Below are 17,774 nucleotides of genomic sequence, written 5' to 3'. Positions count from 1 at the left end.
GAGGGAACATGTGTGTTTGCAGGGGTCCATGTGCCCATGTGAGTGAGAATAAATGTGCGTGAGTCTGTGTGTTAGGGTCTGTATGGATGCGAGGAGGTGGGTGTGTGAGTTTTGTGAACACGTGTGTACATGTCTGTAGGCACCTGTATGTGCTTGAGTGGGTGTGTGCATTTGTATAGGTGAGGGTGTGCAGGTGTGCGAATGTTCTGTGTGCGTCTTTGCACATGCGCGTGTGAATGAGTGAGTGTATTCGTGAGTGTGAAGAGTATGCTCACATGTGAGTGTGTTTGAGAGTGACTTGTACATAGGTGAATGTGCGTTTTCATGTGTGTATGAGCATGTATTTTAGGTGTGTATTGTGTGAGCATGCGTGTGTGACTGTGTGTGCAGATATGTGCATTGTGTGAGTTCGTGACTGTGTCCATACGCAAATGTGTACATGTGTGTACTGAGTTTTACCTGCGTGCCTGGAACACAGAAGCCAAAATTAGGCAGGTTCCGGTGCTGGGTCTTGAGGAAGAGCCTTGCCCTGAGGACGCCCCCTCCCCTGCGGCTGGTGTCTGAGGGGCATGGCGTCGCATGCCAGCCACTGGAGGTGGCAGCAGTCAGAGCTGGCGGAATCAGCTCTGGGCAATTGGAGCTTGGGAAGGGCAGAGTCACCCTGGACGGTCCCTCGTGAATGAAATAACACAGCGTCCCTAGATTTGGAAAAACAAAGACCCCCCTCCCCACATGCCAATTAAGAGAAGAGGTCTCAGCTCGACGGGGTAACCTCGCTCCATCTCCTGAGACCCTCCACAGCCACATCACTGACGCCCCAACACCTCAGGGTTGGGTTTCTAAAGTGCATCTCCCCCAGCTCGAGACCTTCTCCCAGGCCTGCAGTGAGGCCAGAGCCCAGTGGCCTGAGTCCTGGACCAAACGGCCACTGAGGGGACTCAGCCAGAGCCTCACAGCCAAGACAGGACCTGGCTCCAGCGCCAACCATGCTCCAGCAGCTGGACTTCGTGGGGGCAGGTTGGCCAATCCCAGCATCCCCAAGTCCCCCAGGTACCCCAAGGCCTCAGCTCCCACGGCTGGGCTGGCACAGCCAGGCACAGGGTCGGGATGAAAGGCTGAAGCTGTCTGTTCGGGAACACCTTGGCACCGAGATGGCTCCAGCCTCCTGTGCACAGTGCTCCTGGCTTGAGCCCACAATGAATGGGCCCAAGGCTTTCCTCAGGGTCCCTTTGAAATCAAAGGGGCAGATTATCTGGCATTGAGTGCAGCATTGGACAGCAGAGGCTAGAGAAGGAGAGGGGAAGAGTGGTGGGCGGCTTCAGCCCCTAGTCCCAAGCACCCCTGCCCGCCAATCTCTGCCCAGCCTGGTCCACTTGAGAGTCTATCTGTTATCAGCCCCGAGCAAGCAGTAGCCCACCCTCGCCTCAGAATTGAGCCTTCGTCCTGCACCCCTCCTGCCTCCCCCTCCCTGCCTCCCTCCTGAGGAACCAATGGAGGCTGGAGCTGTGGTTGGGCCAAGTGGCATCAGCCCCTCATCACAGCCCCTCTGGCTCTCTCTTTCTCTCTCTGTCTCTCTGTCCCTGTTTCTCTGTTTCTTTGCCTCTCTGTCTCTGTCTTCCTGTTTCTGTCTCTCTCTGTTTCTCCTGTCTCTCTGTCTGTCCCTCTTACTCTGTTTATCTCTCTGTCTCTGGCTGGCTGTTTCTCCTGTCTCTGTCTGTTTCCCTGTCTCTCTGTACCTCTGCTTCTATCTGTCTGTCTCTGTCTCTCTGTTTCTGTTTCTCTGTTTGTCTTGTCTTTTTGTCTGTTTCTCCTGTCTCTGTCTCTCTGTCTCTGTCTTTCTGTTTCTCTGTCTCTCTGTATCTCTCTGCCTCTGTCTCTGTCTCTCTCTGTTTCTGTCTCTGTCTCCCCCCGCACACACACACACCTCTGGGGTAGCTTCAGTATATAACACTGAGGTAACCATCTGGGCAACTGGCTGCTTGTTCGCCCCAGCATGGACTGGGAGGCTGTGGGATGCTTGATGCCTCCGAAGTCTCGGGGAATAGTAGTGGGAGAAGGAAGGGCCCCCTAGGAGGAGTCTGGGGTCAGGACCAGGTTGGGGACGGCTGAAAAAGGAGCAGACATGGAGGTGGTCGAGGGGAGGGGTTGAGGCCACTGTGGACGGCAACCCCCACGATTCTGGACTCTGCCCCCCACAGCTGTGGTGGCCCAGGGGCTTGGGTGCACGGAGCCAGCCCTGGGGACAGGCATGAATCTCGGGTCGGGGCCAGGGTGCAGAACGGCGTAAACGCTGGCCTCAGGCCCAGACGTGGGCTCGGAGTGTTCTAGAAAGACGGATGCCGAAAGCTGCAGAGGAAGGTGGGAGCAGGGTGGGGGGAGAGGGGAAGCCTGAGCTCATCTCAGACATCCCACAGGCCTCCCCTCCCAGTCACCCCGTTTCTGCCCTGGCCCCCAACACTCAGGCACCAGAGCTGGCTCTTGGCCCCAGCACCCTACTCTTGGGGTGGGGGACCAACCTGTCCCTGAGCCCAACCAACGTCCATCCACCCATGGGGATGCCAGGGGCAGCATTGGGGGAGCCCACCTGGGCACAGGCAGATGCTGCTGAATCTGGGAGTATCTGCTCTGATACTACACGGGAACTCAGCAGACTCACCCAGTTTCCTCCACACCCGAGGTGTGGAGCCTGGTGGCCAGCTTCCTCCATCCTGGTGGGGTTAACAGGGGTCCTCGGGCTTTAGGGCACCTAGGAAGGAAACCCTCAGGCTGGAGTCCGGTGTCCTGAGGAGGAGGGGTTCACTTCCAGGTCCTCTGGGCACAGGGAGAAGGGTCCGTGCTGGGTGGTGGGAGTGACCAAGGGACTCACTCGGGCCACACAAAGGGGTGAGAGGGGGCATGTCAGGGTACTGGAGCAGCTAGCACTGTGGTGACACCCCAAGACGAAAAAAGGAGTAGGGGGATGAGGGGGACAGGGACACCCATCTGGACCCTGACGTGGCCTCCAGATTCCACATGACAAGCCACGTACACACACAGGGATACAGATCCCCCCAGACTAGGCACAGCAGCTCTGGCTCACCCGAGTGAGGGGAGCGGTGGCCCCATGGCCGCCTTCAGGCCCTGCCCCTACCGGGAGCCGCTGAAGGCTCTGACAGAGCTTCCTGAGAAATCGCTGCCCCGTTGCCACGGGGCCGGCCTGCTGGGAAGACGGATGGACGGCGAGAGCCATAAAGCTCTGTAAGTGATGCTCCCCTGAGCGCTATTTCCCGGGGGGCGGAGGGGGGGCACTGCCACTGAATCACAGGCATGGTGCTCGGGGAAGAGGCAGCAGCAGACGTGTCAGCCTGGACTGGGCATCGGGCAATTCGTGTCTGCAGGGCACAGGGATGGACCCTCCTCCTCACAGTCCTCTGACTAGCTGCCAGGCCGGCACAGCCTGAATTTCCTGGGGAACACAGACAGACAAGCATGGCCCAAGCCTCTAGAAGCTTCCAGAATCTTCTAGAAGTTTCCAGAAGCTCTCAAAAGCTTCAGGAAATTCCCAGTCCTAGATCAGATCCAGATTCCCTTGAAATGCAGGCACAGGGAGTGGAGGGGGCACAGGCTGTCAGATTCTACCTTGTTTTACTCAAAACAAAGATTATCCCTGGCTTCTTTGTATTTGTTTGTTTACAACTTGGTTTCACCCAAAACAGAGATGGTCTCAGATGTAAACCTGGGCAGGAGAGGCTCAGGATAGCTTGAGCTGTCTGCCCTTATTTGTCCCTGCTGCCTCAGTTTCCACCTGGAAGTGGGGGCATAGCAGGCCCTCCCGCTGTCTCCTTCCAGTGTCTCTATCTCTAGGCACAGTGAAGCACAAACTCCCCTTTGTCAGTCATCTGTCCATAGTTCGGACCATGGCTGCTGGTGCAACCCACGTTGAGGCCTCACCAATGAGATGAACTCAGGGTCGCCCATGGCCCGTCCTTAGTGTCTTGGATCTGAGAACTGAGAGAATAAGGCCTTGCTGGGCCACACAGAGGCACAAGGGGGCTGCTCCTTCCAGATCCCCTGGATCCCTCTATCCTCTATACTTTTCCAGCCCAGCCCCTCCGTGGCCTTCACAGGGCCCTGATCCCACAAGGAGCCAGCATCCTGGCTGATCAGGGGCCTCTGTCTTGCCAGCATCTTTATCACACAGTCACTTGCCCCCAGCATCCCAGTGAGGGACAGCTCTGGCTTTCACAGCAGCCCAAACCCCAAGTTCTGGGTCATCACCCTGGCCCACCTGCACTGTTAAAGATAGGGAGAGGGCAGGGACTCTCGGCAGAGATGGTGCCATTAACCACGTCCAGAGAACAGCATGTCTTCTCTGGTTCTCTGCAGTGTCCAGTATTGGAGCCCCACTGGGTGGGCTTACATGGTCAGTGGGGTGCTGGGTTGTGGTGGTTGGAGGAACAGAGGGGAGCCAAAGTTCAGTTACACACAATGATCCCCTCACGCCCATCAGGGCTCTGGAGAGACTGGCATTGGGAGATGAGGTCAGACCTCGTGTCTGCATGAGGAACCTCCCGGAACACAGGGATACTCAGACCTATCAGGAGTGAGCAGGGTGATCCCAGGGTAGAGATACCACGGCCTGGACAGAGAAGACGGGTGCCCATGGGAGTCTTGGGCGGGAATGGTGGATGGGATTATGGATGGGATGGTGGATTTGGGGGCCCGTGATTCCCGGAGGACACAGGGTGGAACCCCACTTGCCTGTCCCTGATATCGCACCTCTGACCTGTCAGGAGTGCGTAGGGTGACCCCAGAGTAGAGACATCACGGCCTGGACTGAGAAGACGGGTGCCCATGGGAGTCTTGGGTGGGAATGGTGGATGGGTGGATGGGATGGTGGATTTTGGGCCCCGCATTTCCTGGAGGACAGGGGGTGGGGCCCCACTCGTCTGTCCCTGGCCTTGCCCCACCCCCACTTAATCTGAGCGAGTTATTTTTCATCCTTGTTCATAAATCATGGCCGAGTTGCCGCAGGCACCAAACATTTGCATAAAACATTAATTGCCGCCCTCTTGCTCCCGGCCGGGAGATGGATGAGGGCGGATGGTGGGGGGCAAGGGCAGTGAGGACAGGAGTGGACGTCCTACCTGGGGTCCGCGTGTCCCCCACAGATACCAAGCGGCTCCTCCACAAGGTCCACTTGGGTTGCGTGTCCTCGTCTTGCTCCAGCAGAGCCTCAGCCTCTCTCCTCTCTGGGACTCCACTCTGTGGAGGTTCTGCCTGCTGAAATGGGAGGGGGCCTGTGGGGGTCCCATCCCCACACAAGACATGCCGTGTTCATACAACACCAACCCCAGAGTGTTCCCTAAATATTGCCCTTGCAGAAATGCTCCTTTGTTCCCTCAGAGATTTCCCCCCTCTTATTTCAGACTTGAGCCCTACAAGACCCAGAAAGGACTCACCTCACCTTTGAGTCACCTTTGAGTACCTTTGGTCTAGGAAGCCTTGGTCATCTCAGGGGGTCTTTGGACTCATCTTTGGGTGGACCCAGGTTCAAGAGCCACCCCAACTCTGCCCTCTGTTGCTCTTAGCAACTGCCTCTCCTTTCCTAAATGGAATGGGGTGGCGCTGTCTGCAGGAGAGAGGAGGTCTCTCACACCTGCACTCACTCAACTCTCAGCAGCTCCCCTTCTCTCCCTCCACAGCTGTGAGAGACAAGCACTTTGTGCTCACATCCCCCCCCCCCAGGTCTCTTTCAGTCCCACATTCTTCATTCCTGCACCACCCACTTTCTCACTCACTGGTTCAGTCATTCTCCCTTCGCAAAATGATTCGTCAAACCATGCACGCACCCATCTTCCACTCACCTACCCTTCCATCAACTCATCCACCATCTGTTGTTCGCTCACCCACCCACTCATCCACGCACCCATCCATATATCTACTTATCTACTCTCTTCTCCAGTCACTACCTAGCCACCAAGCCACCCATCCATTGACTCAATGTTCTTTCTACCTATCCATCCAGCCATTCATCTACACATCCATCCACCTATTCATGCACCATGCACGCATCCATTCATTCATCCACCACCCACCCATTGACTCAACTTTTCATCCATCCATTCACTCAGCCATCCACTCATCCATCCGTCCAACCAACCAACCTCCCATACATCCATATATCCATCTACTCAATCTACCCATCCATCCATTGACCAATTCATCTACCCTTCACCCATCCATTCACCCATCTATCTATCCATTCACTCATCATCTAACCTTTCATCTGTCCAACATCCACCCACTCATCCATCCACCCACCCATGGATCAATCTATCAGTCCATCCAACATCCATCCACCCACCAATCTATCCATCTACTTATCCATCCACCCTTCATTCACCTATCCACCCATTCATCTATCTACCACCTACCCATTGACTCAGCTTTTCATCCATCTACCAATCCATCCACTCCTCCATCTATCCATCTACCCAACCACCCATCCATCCCTCATCTATCCATCCACCCATGCACCAACCCATCCAGCATCTATCCACCTACCCATCCATGTATCCACCCATCCATCCTTCCGTCCATCTGTCCACCATTCACCCACTCACCCACCCATTCATTCATCCACCCACCTGTCCACTCACTCATCCCACCCTGCCCACTGACCCTCCCTCCCCGTCTAACCCCCACAATCAAGGGGCTCATGCTCCTCCCCGAGTCCTGCTTCCAACTTTGGCCCCTGACCCTCACTCACACCCTGTTCCTGGAGGAAGCACAGATCCACTTGGCGCCCCCACTACCCAGTCTCACACAGGGGCACAGTGACCCCATGGATCCATCCAGCCTCACTATTCGTTCCTGAGAGTGTGCAGTAGCTCCCCTGCCCTCTGGATTCACGTGACTTTCTCCCCCTTCTTGTCCTTAGTCACACATGTCTGGCTTCACATGGACTAGAGCAAAAGGGCCCTGTTACAGGGGGGGTCCTAGCACCCCTTCTCTAGGGGTCTCCTGAGCCTCCCAGAGTGATGAGCACTCGACCCTCTGACCCGGCTCTTTGCAAGGCCTCAGCAAACTGTGGCTTGGGAGGTGGGATAATGCAGGGGCGGGAGCTTTATGGGGACCCCTGCTGGTGGCACCCCCTCTCCCGGGACCTCATTATCAGCTTCTTTCCTGGCTCTGCATGGCCACAGGCACGGCCACAGTCTGGCACGGCTCCAAGCTGCCTGCCGTGGTGGAGTCGGCCCCTCTCATCAGGGGAGCCCAAGCAACATCAGGGGCCACATGTTAACAGAGGTGTAGCTTGGGCCTTGGGGAACCTGCGTCTCTGCAAACCTCGCCTGGCAGCCGGGGCCCAGCTAATGGGTCCCTCGGTGGGGCCTGGACTTGCCCTAATGAGGCCGAGCTGGCTTCTAGCTCGTTCTCTCATTCCCTCCCTCCTGCCCTGAGCAGAATCCCCTCAGTGTCTGTCCTCCCTGCCTTCCGGAGATACTCGGTAACATCAGCCAGCATTCTGGTTGGTTTTCAGCAGGTGCTAAATTTCTCCTCCACAGCCTCAGTGAATGGTCACTCATGCCTCCTTTCCCTAAACAGATAGAGTAGATTGGGGGGGGGGGGTCTTCTGCCTCCCACAGACATGTCTCCCCTCTGTGCAGCTAACAAATAAATAAATCTAATAAATAATAATAATAATGAAAGAAAGAAAAAAGAGAGGGAAAGAAAGAAAGAAAAGAAAGAAAGAAAGAGAAGAAAGAAAGAGGGAAGGAAGGAAGGAAGAAGGAAGGAAGAAAGAAGGAAGGAAGGAAGGAAGGAAGGAAGGAAGGAAGGAAGGAAGGAAGGAAGGAAGGAAGGAAGGAAGGAAGGAAGGAAGGAAGGAGAGGAGGGGGAGGAAAGAAGAGGAGGGGGAGGAAAGGAGAGGAGGGGGAGGGAAGGAAGGAAGGAGAGGAGGGGGAGGAAGGAAGGAAGGAAGGAGGGAAGGAAGGAAGGAAGGAGGGAGGGAGGGAAGGAAGGAAGGAAGGAAGGAAGGAAGGAAGGAAGGAAGGAAGGAAGGAAGGAAGGAAGGAAGGAAGGAAGGAAGGAAGGAAGGAAGGAAGGAAGGAAGGAAGGAAGGAAGGAAGGAAGGAAGTCTTCATCTTGGTAGAGAGAGCGAGATTTCCTGCCAGAAGCTGAGCTGTGGATGGAAGACTGACAGATGGACGGAGGAACATGAGTTAATTGGCTCTATGCTCAGAAATTGCTCCTGGCTCAGGGAACCATATGAAATGCCAGGAATCGAACCCGGGTCTGTCCTGGATCAGCCATGCGCAAGACAAACAGCAAACGCCCTACCGCTGTGCTACCACTTTCACCAAGCCTGACTCTTCCTATTGTTGCTGATGGTTTTTGCTCAGGGGCTCTGCGAACCATACAGGGTGCCTGGGGCTGAACCTGCGTCAACCATGTGCAAAGCAGCACCCACCCAGCACTCAGGGTCTGGCCTCCCCGGCTCTCCCGCCTGTGTCTCTGGGGCCCGTTTGCAAAACACACGTTTCTTTTCCAGCCAAGATCCATTTCCCTTCCTTTAAGAGGCTCTTTCTTCAGTAACGTTGAGCCCATAAATCACACAACCTGAATTCAATGCCCAGGAGGCAAGTTCTCACCAGAACACTCTGGCTTGCTAAGTGGGGGGCTGAGAGAGCCCCAGGCTTCCCAACATCTCCCCATCAGCACCCCAAAACTAGCAGGCACACCCTCCAGCCTCAAGTGCCATGCCGGGGTCCTGCTCCGGTGACAGACCTGAAGCAGAGTCCAAGCAAGGATTAAGAAAACCAGACCAGTACAGACACAGGACATTTGCCTTGCACACAGACAACTCAGGACAGACCCGGGTTCGATTCCCAGCATCCTATATGATCTCCTGAGCCTGCCAGGAGCGATTTCTGAGCACAGAGCCAGGAGGAACCCCTGAGCACTGCCAGGTGTGGCCCAAAAACAAAAAATTACATTAAATTAAAAAAGAAAAAAGAGTGGATAACAAATACATTCTTTAGTGCCAATGAAACCTGAGGGGGTTTACAGCTTCAATAAGGGGATGTGAGGGATGAAGTGGTCTTAGATAATCATTTCTGGCGATTATCTTCCTCTGAGGAAGGGTAACAGATAGGAAAACTGTATTCAAGGACCGTCACCCTAGGACAATTCCCTGAATGGTGTAGGCATCCTCATAACTTGTGTTAAGGGCCCTTCAGTTTATTTTCCTTTCCTTTTCTCGAAATTCCTGCCCTCTAAAGGTGTGGGGCTTTTTCACTACTTATATTTCTTTCTTTCTTTCTTTCTTTCTTTCTTTCTTTCTTTCTTTCTTTCTTTCTTTCTTTCTTTCTTTCTTTGTTTGTTCGTTTCTTTCTTTTTCTCTTCCTTTCTTTTTCTCTTTCTTTCATTCATTATTTCTTTCTTTCTTTATCTTCTTTCTTTCTTTCTTTCTCTTTCTTTCTTTCTTTCTTTTTCGTTCTTTCTTTTCCTTTCTTTCTTTCTTTAATGATATCTTTATTTAAGCACCAGGATTACAAACATGGTAGTAGTTGAGTTTCAGTCATAAACAGAACACCCCCCCTTCCCCAGTGCAACCTTCCCACCACCAATGCCCCCATCTCGCTTCTCCCCACCCCCTGCCTGTCTTCGAGACAGGCGTCCTATTTCTCTCACTACCATTTCTTGATAGTTGTTACTGTAATGGTTTCTCTAGCTGCGCTCAATTCTCTTTGTGGTGAGCTTCGTACTGTAGGCCGGTCCTTCCAGCCCTCATCTCTATTGTCCCTGGGTATTATTGACATACTGTCTTTTCTTTTTCTTTTTCTTTTTTTTTCAGGGGAGAGCGCGAACGCAGTCCCCCACTACCACAAATCATGCAGTCGAGTTTCCCTCATTTGGGGAAATCTCAGGGAGTGCAATCTGGAGTGCAATGGATAAACCTCACCTGGGAAAATCACCTTCGTGATCATGGTATCTCCCCTGTCAGGTAAGTATGATCTTTTATTTTTCTTAAATCTCACAGATGAGTGAGACTATTCTGTATCTTTCTCTGTCCCTTTGACTTATTTCACTAAGCATAACGGTTTCCATGTACATCCATGCATAGGAAAATTTCATGACTTCATCTCCTGATGGCTGTACAATATTCCACTGTGCATATGTACCACAGTTTCTTTAGACATTCCTCTGTTGAAGGGCATCTTGGTTGTTTCCAGAGTCTGGCTAGTGTAATTAGTGTTGCAATGAATATAGGTATGAGGAAGGGATTTTTGTATTGTGTTTTTGTGTGTGTGTTTTGTTTCTGTATTGTATTGTGTTCCTAGGGTATATCCCTAGGACAACTTCTATTTCTAACATGGACCTTTCTACTACACTCGAGAAAGTGGGGATTGTAATAACGCCCCCTCCCTCTCCAGACCCCATTCATGGGGATGGGGAGCATTTTACAGTGGTACCATCTGACTCTGGGCCTCCCGGTCACTCCTGTGGTGTCACGGGGTGGGGAGGGGCTCTGCATTGACCCTGAGAGCTCCACTTGACCTGGGACTTGAGCCGCTGTCCATGAGCTGGACCCCTGGTTGTGGGTAGAAGTACTGTGGTTTTTCAGGTAGGTCTCTGGCGTTACAAGCCACAGGGAACACACTTATCGAAGTCATTTTTGGGGTGAACGTTGGTTTTGTTCCTCTAGCTGGGGAGCCTTTGTTCTATTTTCTTTTGGAGGGAACACGCCCGGCAGTGCTCAGGGGCTTCTCCTAGCTCTGTGCTCAGAAATCGCTGCTGGCAGGCTTGGGGGATCATATGGGATGCCAGGGATTGAATCCTCATTCATCATGGGTCAGCCACCTGCAAGGCAAACGCCCTACAACTCTGGCCCTTGGGACCCTTTGGAGTGCTAAAATCTTAAGACTTGAGCAAAGCAGTTTTACAAAGTGCCAGTTCTGGGTTCTCTCCCCTGCTGGAAATAGCTACAGGAGACAAATGTACCTTTCTGCAGACACTGGTGCTGTGGATATTTCTGACTCGGTAGGAGTCTCCTGGAACATGGATGTGTTAACATCAGCTACTGAAATGCAGGTGATGATGCGCTGGGTCTTCTGGTCAGAAGTTTCTTCCTGGGCCGGCGAGGTAGCTCAGTGGTAGGGTGTTTGCCTTGCATGCATGGTTTGATTCCAGCATCCCGTATGGTCCCTCCCAGCCTGCTAGGGGCGATTTCTGAATGCAGAGCCCGGAGTGGCCCCTGAGCTCTCTGGGTGTGGCCTAGAAACCCATCAATCAATAAATAAAGTTAAAAAAAAAAAAAGAAGTTTCTTTCTAAGCAGGCTTCTTTTCTGTTGGAACCTGAACTGCCTTGGACCACTCTGGTTTCTTGGACCCCTCCAGAAAAGCAGGCTCTTTCTTTTCTGTCATCTGTCTGTGGCTTGATTTCATTTCTGCAAACAGATTTTAAAAGCTTTGAACCTCTGCGTTATTATTTTTTTTCCTGGGGAAGGGAGGTGCTGGGGATACGAAGTCTTCCAGACCACGAAGCTCACGCGTGCGTCCCCGCTGTCTCTTCTCTCAGCTCAGAGGTACGTTCTGTATTTTTTTTTCTCCTCCTTCCTTATGTGCTTCTAAACATATTTGTTTTTCTGGGACGATAACATGAATTTTTCATTTTCCTGCTGCTGTTCAACTCACGGTCGATTCTCCCCGAGTTCCCTGGAACTCTCAGCCTTGTCTGAGCCTCCTGCTGTTGCTGGGCCTTGTTTTGGGTTTAAATAAACCAGTTTCGCCCACCCAGTGTTTACGAGGAGCAGAAGCGGAACTAGCTGAGATGATTCTGGTTCTCGGTGCTGGGGGAGGTTCTGGCCCCGCAGCCCAGCCTGGCCCGAGAGAACGGAGGAAGCGTCCCCCCACCCCCGGTGTGCGTTTCCCCCAGACAGCAGCTCCCTCCGGCCAGGGACCATGGGCGGGCTGAGGGCTGAGAAAAGGCGTCCTGTCCTCTGGTGAGACGAGATCATTTCGGAGGCTCAGCTCTGTCCTCTGCTAATGGCGTGATTGATGCTGAGATGTGACACCAGCTTCGCATCCTGTCACCTCTTTTTCACTTTCTGACGATGTGTTTTCTGTTCAGATATTGTGCAGTTCCATTTACTAATGGCAGGGGTTACTGCTGGATCTGTGTTTGTGAAGGAGTCAGGCTCTTTTATTTTATTTAATAATGTCTTATTTTGGAACCACACTCGGAAGTACTCAGGGGTTACTCCTGGCTCTGCACTCATGAATTACCCCCTGGCAGACTCGGGGGACCCTATGGGATGTCAGGGATCGAACCCGGGTCTACTGCATACAAGATGAGCTCCCTCCCTGTAGTGCTATTGCTTCTGGACCAATAATGTTTTTGTTGTTGTTGATTTTTGTTTTGGTTTTTTTTGGGGGGGGGCATACCTGTTGACGCTCAGGGGTTACTCCTGGCTATAAGCTCAGAAATCGCTCCTGGCTTGGGGGACCATATGGGACATCGGGGGACTGAACTGCAGTCCGTCCTAGGCTAGTGCTTGCAAGGCAGATGCCTTGCCTCTAGCACCATTGCTCCTGTCCCATTGTTGTTGACTTTTAATCCACTCTTGACTGTGCAGAGTTAGGTTACACCTTATTTTACCCAGAGAATGTCTTCCTTGTAAACCTGGGTGGGACTGGCTGGGCATAGCCTAAACTACCTGCCCTTACTGCCCCACCAGGGGGTGGTCTCTGGACTCAATAAAAGCAGCAGTGCTGGCAAGCAGCTTGGGGGAGATATGAGGTAGAAGACAGCCAAACTATACTTGTTTCATCCTCAGCCTGGTTTAGATTATTTTATGCGTGACCTTAATTTAGACTCCTTCACCTGGGGTTGGAGATATGGTGCATGGGGTGATTTTATAGTTCAGGGCTTACCCTGGTTCTGCCCTCAGGGCTCACTCCCACTGGGGCACGAGGGACCATAGTGCGTGATGCCAGGATCGAACCTGGGTAGGCCACATGCAAGGCTTGTCCCTGCACAGGCTGTGCTACTGCTCCAGCCCCTTTGCTTTAGAGGGTCTTAACACCAAAATAAAACAAAAGGGGCTAGAGCCATGACACAGTGGTAGGGTGTTTGCCTTGCATGCACTAACCTAGGATGGACTGTGGTTCGATCTCCCTGGCATCCCTCCAAACCAGGGGAGATTCTGAGGGCAGAGCCAGGAGTAACCCTTGAGCGTCACCAGGTGTGGCCCAAAAACCAAAAAATAAATAAATAAAACACCCCCCAAATATGAAATTAACTAAACTATTCCTCTCACAATAGGACCAGAATGGAAATACGGTTGAGCCTCAGCTATGTGACTTGCGCAGTGATTTTTGCAGACCAGCAGGGAAAAAAAATACAAGATGCTTTTGCATGTAAGCTGTTCCTTTCCAGCCTTTGACAGTCTTGTCACAGGAAGAGAATCCACATGAGATTCGGGCAGATCCCGTGGGTTGAGGTTCAGGAGAGTCCGAATAATGGAAGAAACAACAGCAGGAGACAAGAAAGTTGGAAGTTACCAACACAAATCCTAGTTTCAGGGCCCTTGGGTAGGGCAAGGTCGTGAGAAACTGGAGAAATCTCTCTTTGCCCGCTGCCCCTTCGCTGCCCTCTGTCCCTTTCAGGGCTGTCCTGCTTGGCACTAGGATGCAGAACCAATTGGGTCTGAGATTCTGGTGGCTGCTGTCCCTGGGGGCGCTGTCCCATGGGACCAGGAGATCCTGCAGTTCTGTAAGATCCACACACTCTGGGACTCGTCATCCAGAGCCCACAACCAGGACCAAGTGGGTCAGTCTAGTGTAGAATAGTTGGGGGAGGGGCGGGTGGTATCCAGGAAGGCTGTGCCCGTCTCTGCCATCCCCGGGGCAGCTCAGTCCCTCCCAGCTCCCCGGAGAGCCATTTCCTGGGCCACGAGTGAACAACGTTTCGTCATTTCCGTACGAAGCTGCGGCGTTATGAGTCTGGGCGAGTCAGCACTGTTCCCAGCTTTATTTCCCGGGGGGGCTGAGCGCCACATTCGAAAAGCCCAGAAGGTGCTGGGGGATCGAGGCTGTAGGCGGCTGCCAGGCACCGGGGTCCTGGGGGAGATGGCGGTGGCCAGGAGGGAGGGGAGGACTCGGCCAGGAAGGGCTAGAGACCCAAAGAAGGGGCCAAGCTGGAGCAGGGGACGGTCGACCCGGGACTCCACTGGGACACAGGGGGAGGTGCCCATGGCCACAGCAGTGGGCACAGCCTGTTTGCACCAATTCGGACACTCCAAAGACTCCCATTGGTTCAAGGCCTGGCAGAAAATGTTCTTTTAGGGTGTTGAGGAGGGAGCAGCGATAGCTCTTTCGTGCCCCCAGAAGTGCCAGAACCAACAGACGCTTCTGCACCTTTGGGTCGGTCAGTGCCAGGTGGTCCCAGCCCAGACAGTTGGGCTGAGCTGGGGTTAATTTTGACCCTGTTTCCACCCGGATCTTAATGTCTCTGTGTTCAGGTTCTGGGTGTTTGGGCTCCAGGGTGGAACCCTGTCACCTGCTCCCGTGTGGGTGTGAGGGGCGAACACAGTGGGCAGGACGCCCGCCCTCTTCCTCCTGACCTGCCTACTCCTGCCAAGCTCCCCCTGCCCGGAGAAGTCGGGCCTGAGGACAGGAGGGTTCAGGTGACAGGTCCGGCCATAGCTTTTCCTGCCGTCTGCAGGGTCTGGGGAAACTCAGCCGGTTCTGCCCACCCTCCTGCCATCCTACTGTTTGTCCAGAGGCTGCTCCTGGCTTGTCCCACTGTGTGGGGCCTGAGGAGCAAAACCAGAGCTGTGCCCATCATCTGCCTGTCCACCTCCCTATCCATTTTTCTGTATTTCTATCTGTCCATCTGTCTGTTCATTTATCCACTTGTCTGTCCATTTCTGCCCTTTCCTCTGTCTTTCCATTCATCATCTCTCCATCCATCTGTCCATTCATCTGTCTGTCCATTTACTTACCTGCTCTTCCATCTGTCTGTCCATCCATCTATCACCCATTCATTTGTCATTCCATCAGTCTATCTATCTATACATCTGTCCATCTGTCTATTCATCTGCCTGTCCATCAGTCTGTCCTGCTGTCAGTCCCCAGGAAGGGTGAAGGTGACCCCCCATAGCTTTGACCCTTGACCCTGTCCACAGTTCTCCGTGCTCTGTGGGGAGAGGGTAACTCCTCTCCTCCTCCATCCCCACTCCCTCCCTCCCTCCCCTCCCTCCCTCCCTCTCTCTCTCTCTCCACTGCTGTGAGTGTGGTCAGCTCAGCCCTTTGGACCCGGTCTGGATGTGTTCTCTTGCAGCCCCCACACTGCCTGGTGCCTCCCCTATCTGACTGCACAAACCTGCTCTTCCTGCAGTGCTCATGACCCATAAAAGGGCACAGATAGCCCAGCCAGAGCTGTGACTCCCCTCCACCATGCCTGGCCCAGCCCCTCCCCCCTTGCTAGTCACCACCAGAACTGTCTTCAGGGGCCAGCGGAGACACGGGACACAAAAGCGGGACATTTCCCCTGGTTCAAGGTGCGTTTCTTTCACCACGCATGTAGCTGTCCCCAGACCAACAGCCCCTGTGGGCACCTGACTCCTGCCAGGTACACCCAGATTACCACCCCCCAGGCTTTCTCCGCCCCTCCACCCACTGGTGGGGACCCCACGCTCCTGTCTCCTCTCCCCTTCCTTCCTCTGAGCAGCGTGTTCAGCGTAAACAGGCAATTCTGCTCTATTTGGGGGTTTTGTTCTATTTGCATGGGAAGGAATCTGGGGGGGCTGGGCAAGTCCTCCTGAGCTGTGCCCCCCATTCTCTCCAGGCCCAGCCCTTTGATGGAGAAACAGGGAAATATGTTCCGAAGGGGACCCCCCCAGACCCTGCCTAGAGAGACAGACAGATGGACCAAGAAGAGGGCCAGAGAGGGGAGTGTCCCCCTGACCAAAAGTCCCTCAAGGCATCTGGGAGGCCCCCATCCCCCAGACAGCTCCAGCCATAGTGGGTGGGGGATGGGGCACTGCTGGCTAGCTGGCTGAGGACTGGGCAGGGCTCCAGCTCTGCACTTAGCGACCCCCCACCAGGGCACTGCCCTGGCCCGGTGGCTCCCACACCTGCCTCCCATGAAGGGCAGAGAGGTTAATGGGGGGCTAAGCTAATGGGGGGCCAGCTCACGGGGCTTGGAGCCAAGTGTGGACAATGGGGTCAGGAGCCTTCTAGAAGCGTCCACGCATCTGAATGAGCGTGTGTGAGAGTGAGGGAGGGGCTGTTCTGTGCACCTGGAACCAACCCCTCCTGCTGCCTTGCTGTGGTGGCGCACACGGCTTTCTGCACGCCCAGGTTCTGGAACATTCCAGGACTCCCATCTTCCTCCAGCTCTGGTCCTGGGTAGAAGGTAGGAGAGTGGTGGGGACACCCCCTAAACCTGTCTTGAGGTGTCGCAAGCATGAGGTCTCTCCACTGCCCAACTGCAACTTCTCAGCCAGGCAGAACTGGGGTGCTGGGAACTGGGGTGCTGGGTCCAGCTGGGTCCGTCTGTGGGCTACCTGGTCAGAGGGATGCTCTGGAGAATATGGGACCCCCCCCTGCTCCCCACCAGTATGTGCCCCTCTCCCAGGTGGGACCCTAGGATCTCTCCGAAGCCACACACATGCAGAGTGTAACTCCACCCTGGATTTAGGTGTACATACCTGAGACCTGCCCTTTCCTGGGAGGGGTCTTGGAAACTAAATTTTAGGTGTAACCTTACCTTCAAGACCCCTCCCATTCCGGGGAGTGGTCTTGGAAAAGGTAGATAAGCCTTTGAGCCAGGGGATTAAGGGCGGCTGCCCTGCTGGGCTCTCTGGCTTTAGGGTCTTTGCCTCTTTTGGTCTTTGACCAGCATGGAGGTCAAAGGAAGATGGCTGAAAGGAGTTAAGATGCAGGGCCAAGAATAACTAGTGCTTGAAAGGTTATGAGTAGGCCACACACATGTGGTGAATAGGGCATGAATAAAGATGATGCTTCCTGATGCCTGTCTCTGGATGAGTCTGATTCCGCCGTTCACCTAACCTGGGACCCGCCAGCTGAATTGGGGTTGCGGAGACACGTGGCCTGGGATGGCAGAGAAGAATCTCTCCATCCATCGCCATCCAGGTCCATTATTAATTATTTGATACAACACAGAGAACAGAGCTGGGTCCCCATAATGCTGCATCTACGGAGCCTCGTGTCTTTGGTCCCTTCTTGCTCCCATAGCTGCATGGCAGGTCCCAGAAACGGAGAGTCCCATGCTCTCGGTCCCCCACATGTGGAAGGAGGCTGGGGGCCGGAGTGATAGCACAGATGGGAGGGCATCTGCCTTGCATATGGCCAACCCTGGTTCCATCCCCAGCACCCCATAGGGTCCCTGAGCCTGCCAGGAGGAGCTCCTGAGCACAGAGCCAGGAGTAACCCCTGAGCCCTGCCAGGTGCGGCTCATAAACCAAAACTAAAATAAGTAAAGGGGTGAAGGACCCTTTAGGGGACCCGCTTCCCTTCTCTGCTCTTCCAGGCTCACAGGATCCCATATAGACTAGAGACGTGACCAAGGACAGCGGCCCAGAGTGGCCTCTACACTCCAGAGTTCCCTCAGCTCCCCTGAGCTCTCACCACTTCCAGGGCTGCCCCCATGCCCTTGTGCCTGATGTGACGTCTCAGGTGGTTTTTTCTGCAGGAGTTCAGCTCCATGTCATGGCTGGCAAGGTTCGCACTGAACACGGTGGCCCCAGGACACTCGGGCCAAG

At 54.0% G+C, this 17,774-nt stretch overlaps 1 non-coding gene across 1 annotated transcript; it reads right to left on the bottom strand.

Annotated features, from left to right (window-relative positions):
* Window positions 1-9,835: 9,835 nt before the first annotated feature.
* LOC126007797 (U1 spliceosomal RNA) lies at window positions 9,836-9,996 on the bottom strand. The gene has a single exon (XR_007495280.1). It is a non-coding gene; the product is annotated as a U1 spliceosomal RNA (small nuclear RNA).
* Window positions 9,997-17,774: the final 7,778 nt, after the last annotated feature.

The sequence above is a fragment of the Suncus etruscus genome, chromosome 4, assembly GCF_024139225.1.
Source record: "Suncus etruscus isolate mSunEtr1 chromosome 4, mSunEtr1.pri.cur, whole genome shotgun sequence".
NCBI classification, from domain to species: domain Eukaryota; kingdom Metazoa; phylum Chordata; class Mammalia; order Eulipotyphla; family Soricidae; genus Suncus; species Suncus etruscus.
Note: the sequence above shows the minus strand (reverse complement) of the source record. Positions and strands in the feature narration are given on the sequence as shown.